Source organism: Pteropus alecto, unplaced genomic scaffold (assembly GCF_000325575.1).
Source record: "Pteropus alecto unplaced genomic scaffold, ASM32557v1 scaffold50, whole genome shotgun sequence".
NCBI classification, from domain to species: Eukaryota; Metazoa; Chordata; class Mammalia; order Chiroptera; family Pteropodidae; genus Pteropus; species Pteropus alecto.
Genome location: NW_006431918.1, coordinates 2442765 through 2459743, shown reverse-complemented (window position 1 = coordinate 2459743; position 16979 = coordinate 2442765). Strand labels below are relative to the sequence as shown.

General features: G+C 37.2%; 1 long non-coding RNA gene across 1 annotated transcript in view; it reads right to left on the bottom strand.

Moving 5' to 3' along the window:
• LOC112474113 overlaps positions 1 to 7645 on the bottom strand; it is a 15597-nt gene extending 7952 nt beyond the window's left edge. The window contains exons 1-2 of the long non-coding RNA XR_003044288.1: positions 7560 to 7645; positions 7168 to 7297 (exon numbers count right to left, since the gene is read on the bottom strand). This is a non-coding gene — a long non-coding RNA (uncharacterized LOC112474113). The remainder of the gene's footprint in view (positions 1 to 7167; positions 7298 to 7559) is intronic.
• Positions 7646 to 16979: the final 9334 nt, after the last annotated feature.

Below are 16979 nucleotides of genomic sequence, written 5' to 3'. Positions count from 1 at the left end.
TGACCTCCAAAAAGGTATGCCCACCTCCTAAACCTTGTCTGTAATCTACATTAATATGGCAGCCACTAGTCACATGTGCCTGTTAACTATTTGAAATATGACTAGTCCAAACTGAGATATATCTTAAGTGCAAAATACGCATCAGATCTCAAAGACCTAGTGTGAAAAAAATGTAAACTATCATTATAATCTTAATATCAGTTATATATTGAAATGGTGATATCTTGAAAATATGACATTAAAATATATTATTAAAATTAATTCTACCTATTTTTTTAACTTTTTAAATGTTACTAAGAAAATTGAAATTACACATGTGGTTTTTATTTTATTTCTATTGGTTTATATCCTCGATGCTGGTTTATATCCTTGACTTTAGTTCTTAGAAGAGGTGGGAATAATCTAAGCACACAGCAATAACAAGGAACATTCACTTACTTCTGTTCTAATTTCCTATACTGTTCCTTATTTTTCCAAATGAATTAGGTAATAGAGATAAGACTGTTAGCGTTCGGACAGTGATTTGAAACTCAATAAATATTCGATAAATAAATGAACAAATGAGTTTAATGAATGATCATTTGAATGAATGAATATATTGAGCAGCACCTAAATTATACATTTAAACATTTAATCTTTATCACTAATGATCAATTATTACAGTATATGTATTTGAGTACATATACATCCCATAACCTTGTGAATAAACAATTGGAGAAAAAAATATTTTTCTTCACTGAAGACACCCCTCTAACCTAGTGCAAAATGCTCTGACCTTACAATATCAAAAATGACATATATCCTAAACTATTCTTTCAGTTGATATTAGTCATTTGTAACATTTCTTATTTGCTTATGAGCAAGTCAACTGAGATAAAACTACTTGTCAGCAACTTTGAATGTGAACAAAGTTCCCCAGACCCTTTAACATTTAGTGGACATACTATTTACCAAATAACTACATGCATGAGAAATCTTATGGGAAATCCATGTGACAAACAACATAAACAAACATTCACTGATTTAATACATTTTTATGAGCACATTCCATGTACAGCCACTGAGCTAATTAATTTATATGCATAATTTCATCCAGTGTTTAGAATACTCCAATGAATCTCATCATTATTTCTACATTTTTACTAATGAAGAAACTTGCAGAGTTTAACTTATCCATAGCAGCATACATAGCGAGTGTGGTAGGATCTGTCAAAAGAAAATTCAGAGAGCCTTATTTGATATGAATATTTTATTACGCAAGAAGCAAATTGTTTATAAACAATGAGACTTCAAAATAAAAAGGGTTCAGGTCTCAGCAGTTAGAGCTCTGGAATGAGGATGTGAGGTGAGTACATTGTTTTCCACTGTGGTTGGTCCCTAGAAACTTACATTCCAGTTAGGGTATGGTGACATCGACGTGAAGAAAGCTTGTTTGAGGTCAGTCATCATTTCAGGGAAATCAGGACAGTTTTAGTTTTGGTTTCACAGCTATGGGTGGTTGGGTTAGCAGTGGACTCAAGCCATGGGCTCTATTTGGGGTTTTCTTTAACATGATTCAGTCTTCATGCTTAAACTAAGACCACTTTTCTACTACAAAGCTTTCTATATGCATTTAAACCTTTATATAATTTAAACAATGTTCAATAATCATTCCTGAGGAAGCATTGTTATATTTAAATATTAAATATATGTAATGATCGCTGTGTATCTTAGCAAATGGCTCCATAAGCACTTGCGGAAAGAGGTGTCAGCAGAATTGATGCAGAAGTAGGGGTTAAAATCCACTCCTCTGAAGGATGTCTTCAGTTTCTGCCATCTCAGTAGCCCTTATCCCCTGTTTGTTTGTTTTTATAACAATCTCTAGAATTTCCTTTGGAAACCTCATTCATCATGTTTGCACTAAGATGTGTGAATTTGTCCTTCAAGCTACTGTGTAGTGACAGACTAGAGAAACATTATGCAATGGAAAAGGAACCTAGCTAGGAAATGAGAATCTTTGAGTCTAATCCAGGCTCTGCCACTAACTATCTGCAAGACCTTGAAATTTTTACCTAAATTATCCAGGTGTCTACACCTACACAATAATGGTGTTGGGCTCCACATGACTTCTGGGAGAAGTTCAGGTACTGGTTCTGTGACCCTGCCTAAGAGAAGGTCTGAAGATTCAACATCCAAAAAACTGTTAGGAATTTATTTCTATCAGATCCAAGATAAGCATCCAAACCAAGCACTTGCACCTCATTTGTGAAACTGTTTATTGACTAACAAATAATCAATATTGATGTGATTAATAGCAATTCATAATGAGAAGGCAGAGAAAAGAGAAGTTTGTAAAATATCAAAGAATCAACTCAAGAAAATTTGCTAGACTTGAAGGACATGTCTCCAGATTGAAAGTACCTGCAAAGTGACAAATAGATGTATGAAAAAGTTCCTTTCCTAGACAAAGTATTTGTGTAATTTTAGAACCAAAAAAATGAAGACAAGGTTCTAATAGTTTCCAGAGAGAAACAGATGGGTCATCCACAGAGGAAGGATCAGGTTCGTATCAGTCTTCTCGGAATAACACTGATGTCGGATAGTCGTGGAGCAAAGCTTTCAGAGATCTGAAATAGATTTGGAGCTAAAATCCTATGTCTAGCCAAATTTTCAAATGTTTGGAACAAACATATTCAGACGAGTTGTTTTCAGAAATATCACTTCCCACACTTTTTTTTTTTTTTTTTTTTGCTCTAGCAAAATAAGATAGTAATCCAAGAAAGTTCTAGGACAAGAGGCTTCCTACCCAAGAGCAAGTCCCAGGGTGACCCCCTCGAAGCCATTCTAAAAAGACTTGTTCAGATGACAGATAGGGAACAGAGTGTTCCGTGGGAACTAAATAAGAGAAACAAACACTCCATTAAACGTCTGATAAACAGTTTAAATATAATACTAAGATAAAGTACATAGCGGGCAAAAAAAAAAAAAAATAGAAACTCTTAGTAAACGAAAACCTGCAAAAGAATAACCCATTTGGCTTTCAAGTAAACTACATTTACATAGTTTATTGATTTAATTAAAAATAGTGATTTAACTATACTAGGAGGTTGATGGATTAAAAGACTAAAGAGTAAATAAATAACTCGAAATCGAATAATTGAAAAATAGCAGTACAAGACAGTATTCAGGAACTAAGGAAAGAACAACAAAAAGAATCATTTAAGAATCAGCTAAGAATCAAAAGGTATAAACTTCCAGCTATAAAATACATAAGACATAGGGATGGAATACACAGCGTGGTGACTATAATTAATAATACTGAATTGCATATTTAAAAGTTGCTAAGAAAGTAGATCTTAAAAGTTCTCATAAGAAAAAAAATGCATAACTATAACTATGGAGACAGATGTTAACTAGATTTGTTATTGTGATCAAGACACATGAATGTTGAATTATTATGTTGTATAGCTGAAACTAATATAGTATTATATGTCAATTACATTTCAATTTAAAAAATAAAAAGTAAATAAAAGAATCAGCTAAAGGAATAAGAAACGGTTGCTTCCAGATACTCAAACTGGAGGATGGGCAAGAGCATGAACCCTTCATAAAGCTTTACTGTATCACTTACTGTTTTCACCAGGTTCAGGGGCATTGTGATTTAACATGTTTAATTTTTAAAAATTTGTAATAATGATATTAGGAAATATTTTTAAATATTTCTGATGTATGAACACAAAATACATATTTCTCTGTATGGTATGATCTAATTTAGTAAAATAAATAAATACTTGATATGTATAATTTTCTTTTGTATGTCAAGTACTTGTTTTTATTTATTACAATTTATTAAATCATATTATATGTATTTTACTAAATTTGATATATATTTTACTAAATTTGAGGTAGATAGGTAGATAGATAGATAGATAGATAGATAGATAGATAGATAGATAGATATAGATATATATATGGTATGTTTCGTGAATGAGAACATTGAGAAATGAGTCAAGAAGAATTTGGAAAGCAAATCTCATGTGGAATGAACTTCTGAGTGACCCTAGTATTTAGTCTCTGGGCAGAAAGTTTTAACATGAATAGGAGGCCAGGTAGGTTTACAACTTGCAAAGTTAGCTTTTAACTGCTGGCACCTTGCTAAGAGTCCTTAAGCATTAGTCGCTAGGTACTTTTGACTTTGCCAAGGATGCAACTTATTGTGGTTCTGACCCTAAAAGACTTTTTGCAGAGATAGAGCCAAAGGCATGGGCCTTTAGCCAACACAGATGGCCTGAGAGTACAAATTCCTGCACTTTGACCTTGAACTTGTAATGCAAAGCAAGGGTTCAGCAAAGCAGTACCTCTGGCTGGTGCTAAGACCTAAGGCTGCAGGCTGCTGTAGTTTATTATGATGCAGGCGCAGCTTGGCCTGGTATCACCGGCTAAGCTAAAGTGGGACCATTACCTGCCTGTATATCACAGGTCAGCAAGGTTACACATGAGCCACGGAACGCAAGGGAGCTTCTAGCTTTAAACTGTTAAAATAACATGTGACTAAGGCTTAAGGTTTTTTTTTGCCTCAGCTGGCAGTAAGTGGCACTCTATTGTGCATTCAGGGCACAAGTCAAAACTGTGAGGCCCTTGACCTTAAATTTGCATCTTGTCCAAAGGCTCAGTCATAGAAAATGAAAATAGTAGAAAAAAAGTGCTTGGGGTGAGTTTCAAGATGATAATTATTGTAGCTGGACACGTGGATATCACAGTGCCCAAGGAAGGGATGGGACAGAAAAGAAGGAGATTGTCCAGACCACATGGCTGAGCCATTGGACGTCAGGGGCACCCGCCTCCAACAGTCTCCATAGCAGCTTCAGCTCAGAAATTCTGAGGGAGCTTTTTCAGCTGAAACAAACGTGGCTCTAAGGTGAAATCCTTTTCTAGAAGGCAGCGTGTTTTTAGACCGAATTAATTCCATTCCAAGAGGCAAAGAAAGTGTGTTGTTACACACCGGCACAGAATAGAGCTCTGCCTCAGGAAGGGAGTGCTTAAAGGAAAATGGAAGTTAGGAGGTTTTGAATGAATCGAGTGAGAAAAAAAATGATTCTTCAATAACACCTGGTTTGGGGGAGGGGCTGCTGCCATTGCAAAGAAAGATGTTGACATTACGTCAAACCATCCCCAGGAGGAGACAGTAGGCTTCTAGATGTCGCTACCCCTCCCCCCACTCCCCACCTCTTACACCACATCTGGTGAATTCATAGTGACAGAACTGGTCATTTGCTGAGAGGCTCCTACCAATTAAGTTCACAGGATGTGGATTCCAGAAAAGCAGACTGGCTGGCAAACCTGCCAAGCAGAAGCAAAGGTCGTGGCCATCTACATATACTATATGTAACATATACTATATGTGGCCATCATTCCTCAAACGTCAGAGGGATAGCCTTTGATGACCAGCATGCTGGGTGTAAGGCACAGGATTGTTTCCAAGGATAATTGCTCTAAGGGCTGGAGTTTGGCTTGTATTCGAAATTTGGTGAGTCTGGGATTAGGGTTACTTTACGAGTCCTGTTTGGAGTGAGAATGCTTAGTCTTGATATTGAACTCAGAATTTCTGAGGCCCTAAAGGATCCTCGCCCATCCCAGGCTGCAGTTGCTGAAAGAACAACTGACTCCAGAGGCAGTGAACTCCTCTGACTAAACCGAGCACAATTATGATTAGAGAAAAATGACTTTTGGACTTTATTTTGAAAAGTCAAAGGAATTTGATTTTGGACTTCATGTCATTTGGATTTAACTTGCAAGAGTATTTATTCTTTGAATTTAATGTTTCTCTAGAAATGTAATATTGGCAGAGGGCTTAAAGATAAAATTAGGGCTTCTTTACTGTTGGAATTTCATGAACAGAAAGTCTTTTATGCGTTTTATGATTGGAGTAACATACTGCTACCATTTGATCTCATTGCAAAATTTCTGATATCCTCTATAGAACAACCCAGCTAGACATACTTCGGTTTGAAAATGAGAATAATAATACAACATTGAATCTCTACATCATATACATTTGTAATTACATGTATGTTACATATAGTATATGTAATGTTATTACATATATACTGCATAATAATTACATATATCTGTAAATTTGTAAAGACTAAACATGGCTTGTGCTGTTCTCCTCTTGGAGAGCCAGCCTACTTACGGAGAGCTTAAATTCCACTCTGCTCCTCCAGCGCCAAGCCAGCCCCTACTGGAGCTTGGTCTCTCCACATCCAGAAGTGTGGCTGGGCGGGTAAGTGCGTCATTTTGGACTTCAGTTAGCTGACCCTTTGGTTTCTCACACGGAGCTATGTTCTCCAACTTAGTCTTTATCAACAGTAAAGGCATTACAATCTTCTACTCTTTATTTTTGATTAAGAACCTGGACAGTGAAGGGGGTGCCATTCTGTAGCTTCTCGCAGATATGGCAGTAGCGTATGTGCATGTGTAATACATTAATTTTTAGGCGCATGTACAAATAAATAAGTATATAATATATGTGTATATGTAATATACAATTGTATGTTTAAATATATTATGTATGTACACCTACCTACATGTATATATACACACATATATTAATGTGTGATTTATGTATACCTATATATAATATGTACGCATAACATAATGCATATACTCACAACTATATACACATGTACATATGTATATATGAAATATATCTGTTTAATCTGGATTGTGAGATTACTAGTAATATTTTGTTTATCTTCTTTACACATTTTTATGTTTCCAATTTTTTTCTATGTAAATTCATTAATCAGTAAAAAAGCTACAGTGTTAAAAAGACTAAGTTTAATTGTCACCATAACTTGTGTCCCATCTCCTCCTTTCCTCATAAGTTACCCACTTCTTTCCACAGAATGTCTTCATAAAATTGAGAATTTGTGTCAATGTATTTTTTTTTTTGCTTACATGTTTTACTTTTTGGTCACCCCCGTTATAGTGTGACCTACTTAAGAGGAAGATTCATGTCATCTTAACTCAAATTTTATCATGTGCACATCACAGCACGCTTTGCATACAGGGAACACTCATTAAATATGTATTAATATTAAGATTCTACTAGATGAAAACTTTTTCCAAGTACTTGGGTTGTACTCCAATGAAATAATTTCAGAAAATAGGAGAAAAACAACTCACCTAGATATATGCAGGGAGGTAATTCCAGCCAACAGCCGTGCGATGGTTCGGTGAGGCTGTCGTGGAGGCTTAAAAATAAAATTGGATTCCATGAAGCAGCAGATGTAGATCCGGCCCTGGTGCGCCACATCTGACGTAAGGCAAAATAAAGGAGCATGTTTGGACTCGAGCCCAGGCAAAGCGATTATGGAAACGGTGAGCTGTGCTTGATGTTTCCTCAGAGGCCATAACAACTCCTCGTGCCAAACCAACAAATCCTGTTATCTCGAGAGACTAGGTGATTGAGTAACAGGCTGCAGTTGTAAAATTTTTAAGCATGTTTTCCCTTTGAGAAGCTTATCAGGTACCCCATAATGTGATACCCCTCCCCACCCTTCCCCAATCTTTAAGACCTCAGAGCAGCCAACTCCAGCCTTGGGAGCACACTGAAATCACTTGGAAGCTGTAAAAATGACGGAAGCCTGCTTCCCGACCTAATCCAACCTCTGCCCGGAGCCCAACCCAGCTTCTGATCTCATTGACCTAATGTGCAGCCTGAGCATCCGGAATTTAAAAAAAACTCCCCCAAGTAATTCTAATATGCAGCCAAGGGAGACAATCACTCCTTGAGGATCTCTTGGAAATCTTAATGCATTTCTTTTGCTCTCTGTCTATAGATTGTCCCGAACAGACACACCTATTTTCTGCAGACTCGAGTGAAATCACACAGATTGGGTCACGGTTGGCCTGGAATTCTAAAAAGAACATTTTTTTTTTTCACCTCAGGGCTTCATTTCCAGCTTAATGATGCTCTCCCTGAGTCACCATTCTCCCTCAAGAAAACATGCTTTTGTTGCATAGAGTGTTCATCTATTCTGTGGACGTGAACTAGCTGGGGCTGGACAGCACGCTAAAAGTGAGGAAGAAAAGAATGTAAATACTTTTGAGTGTAGAGACTCTGTTTTTCCGTCTCACATTAAACAGTTGTACAGATTCTCCTTTGTATCAGCTAGATTTTAGAATTCCCTGAGAAAAAGCATAATATAAATTTTAAAAGCTGTAAAAAAGTACAAATGTATTTATTAATCCAAATAAGATCTACGTTTTTGGGAAAGTAAGTGCATGCATGGCTCATTCTCATCATTTAGCATATGGAAAATGTTTAGTGCACATGCGATTTCACAGACTCTTCACGATAACTCTGAGCCTCCTCCAGAATTCACTGATTATAAACGGGTTACTGTTCTATGGTGTCTGCATATGGTGATAGTTTCATAGTTTGATTTGTCCATCTCACCCTTTCTAAGATATTATCTGCTTCATGGTGGTCTCGAGGTCGCAAAGGCCATCCTCATCCCTGTTCCCAGATCCCAGAGCTATTCAGGCACCGCAGCTCAGTCCTTTTCCTTCTTTTCTATTTTTTGTCATGCTACTAAAGAAGCGCTCACTGCTCGGTTTTATGCTTGGCCTGGGAGCCGTAAAAGCAGTACTCAAGCTATAAGTAGTCGGTCCTTAACTATCTTTTCTAACTATCAACCATGTCAGTAATGTTACATTCGCTGTTGGCCATGAGGGAGTAAGAGAACTATCAGAGCAGTCATTTATATGATGAAATATAAGTATATTGTTGAGTGAAATACAACTATGGGAAGTTGAATAAACCTACAGTGTATTAAATAAATCTATGGCTTGCAAGAGGTTTTCTTGTTAATGTAAAGAGCCGATCAAATCTAATACTGATGAAAATCAAGGGTAAAATTTCCATATGAAAAGTTGAAGAGCAAAGACAGCACCCTTCCTTTAAATCCATGTCAATCATAGGCATATGTAGAATGGAAATTGTCCTGGTTCTGTCTTCACAGGCTATCGATATTCTTGCAATACCTCTTACCATTCATTCTTATCTTTCTTTCTCCACGAAGCTGACGTGTACTTACTATTGAGTGACGTAAAATGTGCATTCGGATAAATGATTAATGACACGAAATTCTTATTTTCATGTAATTCTTTTAAAACCTACAACCTAGGGAATAACCATATGCAAAGTCTCCATTTCTTAAATGACCAGTAAATCATTTCCGTTCATGCAGTTCTAATGACCACCTAGTTAAATTTTACATTCTCAATAACCCTAGACAAATCCATTTTCCAAAAAAAATTGTTTTTACTGTCTTATCTTCCACTCACTCATGGCACCACTAAGGTATTTTCTCTGCTCTAGCCAAAATAGAACCTTGGATTTTATTATTTGCCCCCAGTCTCTTGAATTTCCTGAAGCTGTTTATGATGCGGAAAAGTTCACTGGAGTTATAAAACTGATCTAGGATGGCAAGAACCTTGGAATGTAACTTATTATTGGTAACTTATTTTGCATTTGCTATACCTTGTTTATACTCAGTGATGAGCAACGAAAAAATAAAAATTATGAGACTTAGATCTTGGGCGTTGTACTGGATAAGATCATTTAAAAGTTTCAAAGGGCAATGCTTATCCATAGCCAGTTTTTATCAGATCTGTTTCCTGTTGGAGGTTAGCTTTCCTTTCTCCTAGCTGCCCCTCCAGGTGGAGGGCGCGAATCGGTGCAACAACACCTGCTTACTGAACTTCCTCACCTGGGTAAGTGACTTATTTGACTGGTAACATGGGAAGTACAAATTCCTTTTTGTTCCTCTTAAAAGCAAATCTTTGTGAACTTGTCCACAAGTTCTCTTCTGTTTCCGTGCCATGAGACTTACTCAAGAAGTCCTCTCCACGTGGAGATGGTTGCCCTGGTCCAGTTGCCTGTGACAGAGTGGATTATGTAGCTGTTAAGTATCACAAAACTCAGCTGGCTCCCATGAAACCTCCACCTTAGCCTTTATTAATAATGAAGATGATATGCTGGCTTCCATTTGCTACTTATTTTTTTCCAATTTATTCAGAACGCATCTAGAGGAAAAGAAAAAATATAGCATTTACTGAATAATAAAGAACTTTGCTATATTTGTAAGTGTCCTTTGATATTTTAAAAGAATTGTTGGCCTGTTATCCAGTTATCTACTTCTGTGTATCCAACCACTTCAAAATTCAGTGGCTTAAAATGATTTATTATTATTTGTCATGATTCTTTGCATTGACTGGGCTCAGTTGGGCAGGTCTTGCCTAGCATTTTTTATATGGATGCAATCTGAGTGTGCCTGGGGCAGGATGGTAACGTGACTCAGAGTGTGCCTGGGGCAGGATGGGTAAAGTGACTCAGAAGCCTGGCACTTCAGCTGAGATGGCAAGATCAGCTCTTCCTTTGTTTTCTTTCTACAGGGCCAGCTTCCGCAGGAGAGGAAGTGGGGGTCTCATGGTACTTAGACTTCTCTTGGGGACTGGCATCTTCCAGCACATGTGTTTTAAAAGAGCAAGGCAGACGCGGTAGGGCTTCTTCCAACCTAGGCTCAGAAGTCATGGAGCATCATTTGTGCTGTGTTCTACAGAGCATGTGGGGACAGTCTAGATTCAGTGTAGGAGGGACTAGCAAGGACACCAATTCCAGAGCTCTTCATTCATTGAGATGTTTATGAGACAGAAATGTACTTGTCTACCTGAATTAGTAATCACTTGTCATAGGAAGCTGAAATCTCACCAATCTTGTGATAATTAAATGCTGATTATGATTTCATCCATTGCCTTGCAATTTATTCAATAAATGTAAAAGATTGTAATTTTTTTCTGTTTTGAAAACTATCTGAGAGACTTTCTTCCTCGTATGTATTATTTTCCAGTTTAAATAAATAATTCTGTCAATTTAATTTTATAGCACAACATAGAATCCATTTCCTCTACAGCAGGAAAACCTTAAAAATGTGAAATGCTTATATGACCACGAGGAGATGTAATAACCCAAGCTGGGGATGCTGCAACTCTCTCTGGAATCAGGCACATGCCAACAGGGATCGAGAGGACAGGTGTGCAACACAATCCCAAAAGAGCAGATGGCGTTCCGGAACCTGTGTTCAGGTAAGAAGAAAGCACCCGGCTCTAGTCTGATCCTCACACTAGAAGCTTCATCCAGTGCCTGTTACATGGATCAGGTTCCCAGAGCAGAGCTCAATTTCTGGAAGGACTGAGAGAGAAGGCAGGACCCTATGGAGCAGGGCCCTATGGAGGCAGGGCCCTATGGAGATTTAGGGCCAGTAAACAGAGACAAGGCAGGGATCGAATTATTAGGACTGGAATTTATTGCAGGAGTGCATGTCTTGGTTTTAATAAGGTAATTATAGCCACCGTAATATATTAAGCACCCAATATTGGTGTTTTTTTAATAAGGGAATTTTATTTTCCACTTAAGTTTTAAATGAATGTTTCTGATTGATGAGTGCCTCTCCTTCAAGCAGAGATTCAGAAACCCATACGCTTTCCATCTTGAGGCTGTCAGTTTTATCATGAGGATTTCAAGGTTATCATATCCATCTGCACACAGCAGCTAAGCAAGGGAGACCTAAGTGAGTAAGAGATTTTCATGGGCCAGGGATGGAAGTGACACACATAACTTTAGTCACGCGCATCTGGCCAGAACTCAGTGGCATGGCTGAAGCTGGGAAATGGAACATTAGCCATGACAGATATAAAGGAGAATGTGATCTAGCTGTGTGCCCAGGAGGAGGAAAATGGCTTTAGGTGAGTGATCAGCCACACCGAGGAACTAGAACGAGAGAAAGGATGAGAAGGGCTTGTACTGAACTGCTTCTAAAGTGCTCTTGACTTTGGTGTACTTAGTTTCCTCTTTGTCTGCAGGCAAAAAGAAGAGTCCCAGAATCTTGGAGAGGGCTTAGTCAGCAAGGAAGCTTAGGAACCTAGTCTTATAGCTTAAAAAGACAAAAGAATGCCTTAGAAAAATTGTCGTATGTATCAAATTTCATTTTGACCAATACTAATTCTACTAATCAAAAGGATATGAATGGCAGGTAACCCGAAGAGCCTAGAGAGGGTTCAAATAAGCATTGTTGAAGAAATGTATAATAAAGAATATGGGCTGAGAGATATGTCAATAACAAAAGAAACAGTAATAAAAGGTACAACAGTAATAAAATAAATATCTTCTCATAGAGATGATGCCATTTCATACAAAAATAGAAATTTGGTGAGTGCTAGCTCTTTTATGGAAACTAAAAAGACATTTCTTCTTAAACCTAAACATTTCCACTTTATTAATTTTCCTAGTGAAGATATACGATGCTGGCAGATTTATGAGCATTTGTTTTATTTCGACTATCCATGTCTGCCTTGATTTTGCCATCAGCAGAATAAAAAGCCACCACCGAGATCAGACTTAATTCTCCATTTCATTCTATTGGCCTTAAGAGTTAAATTGCATTTTTCTCTATAACTTTTTCCTTTGGTACTTTTAAGCATATGTGCATTTCTAATTTTGTTTCAAATTTACTCTATTTTTTAGCTCTAAGGCTTTGAAATTTTTCTGCATTCACTTGTCATTTGCTCTGGAAAAGTAAATTCCCTATCGTTGAGATGATCCCTGTACAAGGAAGCACCATGGGACCACGTGCAGGGGGAGGACAGGAGCATCGAGGTCCCCGTCACCAGACCAAGCAGAATCCTGTCATCTTGAGAGCAAGGTGAGAGAACTCGCTTCTGCAACCCCTTCACAAGGCATGCATAAATCTGTAATTCCCAGAATGAAGTAACCATACAGAGGGGACATATTTCTTATAAGACATCCAAAAGGCCAGCTATTTTTTTCTTTTTTTTTCCCAACCAGTGTTCATCTAATGCAGTGTCTAACATTGGGGCTTAGCATCAATTCTCGATAGAGAAAAATGGTTATTTAATTGCCCGGAAGAGTTTCCCAGAGATGCTAGGGAAGTGTCAACTTGTCTTCCTCTGCTCACGATCCGTGAGAAACAAAACAATTGAAAGTGAAAGTCAGACTGAAAATTTTACAACGGCATCTCCAGTGAAAATAAAGCATGACATTGAAATCATTATTTGAATAAATCATACCTCACCCCACCCCAGATACCCATAATTTCTGTATCTCAGTTTGAAGCTTTGTAGTACTTGAAAATAAAGCATCATTTAATTATTTTATTTACTTCGTGTTTGAACATAGTCAGCCAAGGGAATAAAATGTCAAGAAATACCCCATTTACTCTACTTAATGGTCTCCCACCCCGGCTTATGCAGCATTTTCCTTAAAGTCAACTTTCTGCCATGAAAGGGGTCCTGCATTAAGAGTCAGACAGACTGTGTGGGCTCACACTGTCCCTCTGTCCATAGCTATCGCTTTGCTTATGGATAAGTCACTCCATTTCTCTGGATCTCACCTGTAAGATGAGGGGTAGCTGGGACTTCCAACTACTTCTATGATCCTATAATTCTGTTTTGTCTCTTTAGGAAGCTTCAATGCAAGCTTCAGCACAACACCCAGAATGACACCCAGAATGCACGTCTCCCTTTCAGAACTAGGTCCTTAACATTAAACTCCCCTAGGCTGAGTCTGACCAAAATTCATTTAAAAATCTATTTTTCTTTTAATTATCATTACATAACAATGGTAGACATTTCCAAATTCTGTCATCTGCCTTTGCATCCTCACTGAGCTAACTACCCCGGTAATGCAGACCAAACAAGAAAGTTTTACCATAATTTGGTTTATGTTTATCTCTCTCTATATCTTTCAGATTAAGTGAATTTATTAACATGAGAACACTTTGTAAGATTTAAAAAGTAACATGAATTTGATTTGATTGACTGTGTCAGCATTCTCTGATGTAGAGCAAGCCAACTAGTACTCATGTAGAACTAGAAAACGTACTTTCTTTTGCCATTACGTTTACAAACTAAACCTTTAGTCTCTTTGGCTTCAGAGTCTGCTCCTACTGCTTCTAGAAGTGTACATCCACTCCCTTCTTCCAGAAGGATTCAGAATGGCTTTTTTCAAGAATATTTTTGAGAATGGTGCCCAGAAAAAATCAAGCTTCTACATCTGGACTGAAATGACTGAGGTATGAATGTGAATAGAAACATAAGGAAATGAATTTTCAGAATGCATAGAAATATTTTAATTTATTTCAGAATGAATCGTATTATTTTACAAAGCACTGTGTGCCTCGTAATAAAGACAATATCCCCCCAATGAATGGATCACTTGTCACTTTTCTTGTGATCTATAATGAAAGTGAGCTGCCTCATGGTAAATGCATATTTAACAGGAAGTGACAATAGTATCAGCTCTCTTATTGTGTGCTAATGAGGTCACCTTTCAGATATTTCCCAGTCAGAAGCTTCATTCCACAGATCTAAGCGATATTGACTTCTTGGTGAAGAAAGTTAAGCTAAGAGAATTTTTCTGCAATTTCAAAAATATAGAATGATGATGGTACTAGCAGTTACATTTAACAGAAATTATGTTTCAAGTTTGAAAATTTTAGTTTCCTCAGGAAGTAATAACACCTGAGTTCCCCCACATTATAGTAGATGTTTTATATATATATATATATTATTTCTAATCTTCACAAAAATGGTGGAGCTATAAATTATTCCTGTTTTATAGTTGCTGGAACTGGCACTTGGAAAGTTTAAATTTCTTCAGTGTCTCGCAGTTAGTAAAGGATTGAACCAGAAAACACACCCAGAACTGTCTGACTCCGAAATCTCTCAACCTTTGTAGCTGTGCTGACAAGGATAGTAGCCATGAGTCACAGGTAGCTTTTGAGTACTTGAAAAGTGACTCGTCTAAAGTGACATTTTGAAGACTTACTACTAAAAAATGTAAAATGTCTAACCAATAGTGTTGTGGCCTGAAAGTCTGAGTCCTCCAAGATTCATATGTTGAAATCTTGATGTCCAATGAGATGGTATTTGAAGACGCCTTTGAAAGATTCTTAGGTCAGGAGTGCGGAGTCCTCATGAATGGAATTGGCGCCTCTTAACAGAGACCCCACAGAGCCCCCAGCCCCTTCTGCTATGTGAGGATCCAACTTCCAGTCTCCAGAACTGCAAGGAATAAATTTCTGTTGTTTATAAGCCACTCAGACTGTGGTATTTTGTTCCTGCAGCCTGAATGGACTAAGACCAATAGTTTTTTATATTGATTACCTACTGAAAAAATAACATTTGGAGTACTTAGATTAAATAAAATATTAAAATTAATTTCACCTTTTTAATGTAGCTACTAGAAAATTTTAAATTGAATAATGGCATATTTAGCTCATATTATATTTTCATGAGCAGCATTGCTCTATACAATCCCACCTTTTATAAAGATCTGTAACACAGATGATGTCCTCACCATTAAATTTCTATGTTTTGACCAAAACATAGAAACATTTATTGACCAAACATGTTTTGACCAAAACATAGAAACATTTATTGAAATTAGAAATACCTTTCTAATAATATCAGTTAATAACAGACTCTTAACTCAAGATATTCAAATTAACTCAGTAAGTCCAGTCATTACTTTTTAAATTATGGCAAGTCTCTAGAACTATTACTCATTAGAGTTCATTTCAAAATCATCTGAATCACATTGATAAATTAAATACTATTTTTTTAAAGACGATATCTCTATTCCTTGAGGACTTCCTCTAAAAAACTTTTTTTAAAGAAAATTAAAAAATTATGCTGGCTGATGAAGAAATTACCCAAGACCCATGAGAGTTTTAAGTCAAAGAAACTGTACTAAATGTGCTGTTGGGTCTGAGGCCAGTGTGATTCAAATCTTTAAAAATTCCATGAGAAAATTCAGCCCAAAATATATGACAAGTCATCTTGATTGGAATAGGAATTAATCTGAAAAAGTCTCACACTGAAGCAATGTCATGGAGATCCTTACTGACATTTCTCATCTTCCTACAGTCCCCTGACGCTGGGGAAGGAAACACCTCTCACAAGCTGTGATTCTTAATCAGACTCCTTGCTCCTAAATAATAAATTCCATCTTTGCCTGCCAGAACAGCTGCTTTGACTGTAAGCTTGGCTTCAAGCATCAGAGCTGGACTCACAGCTTATGTTATAGCATGGTTCCTCTGCCCACACTCATCTATTCGTTCGGATTTACATTTTGAGAGTCTACACTGTGCCTGGTGCTGTTGAAGATGCTTAGGCTTTATCAGCAAAAAATAAAACAATACCTCTACCCTCCTGGAATTTTAAAGAGTTATATTGTGAGAACTTCCTGGTTTGGATTAAACACCATGGAAGATTCAAATGCCCCAGGACAACTAAAAGAGCCAGAGTTATAAAATAAATGCATATTATCATCAATCAGATTTATATCTGTTCAACAGGCACTGAGTTAAGCCCTTTCACATGTATTATCTGATGTAATAACAGACGCTAAATGATGCATGCTGAAAAAAAAGTCAAAGAAAGGTTTGAGTTCATTTGAAATGATCCCCCCCAAATCTCATTTCATGGAATCAAACAACAAGCTTGTATAAGATAAAGTTGCAACCAGAATCAGATTCTTCGAATAAGAGACACCATGGCAAATCAGCGGTCTAAGACAAGACAGAGAAATGGAGAGAGTGGGGGAAAGGAACAAATATCCCGAAACACTATACGTGCACTTTCAACCTCCCCTTCATCAGACCCTTCTTACAGTCACGTGCAACATGTACATCTTGCCTGGCAATCTGAAAACTTAAAGGGAAGACTGTAGACATTTCTAGGCTAGTGACGCAACTGAATGAGTTATAGTCACAAGCTCTGCTAAGGTCTTGCCTTGGCAATGACTAGCTGTATAGCCTCCAAAACGTGGGAGCTCTCACCTGTAAAATGAAGGCATTGACATGATTTTTAGCATTCTGTGCTGTTAATCCTGAACGCAAAAGCTCCATAGA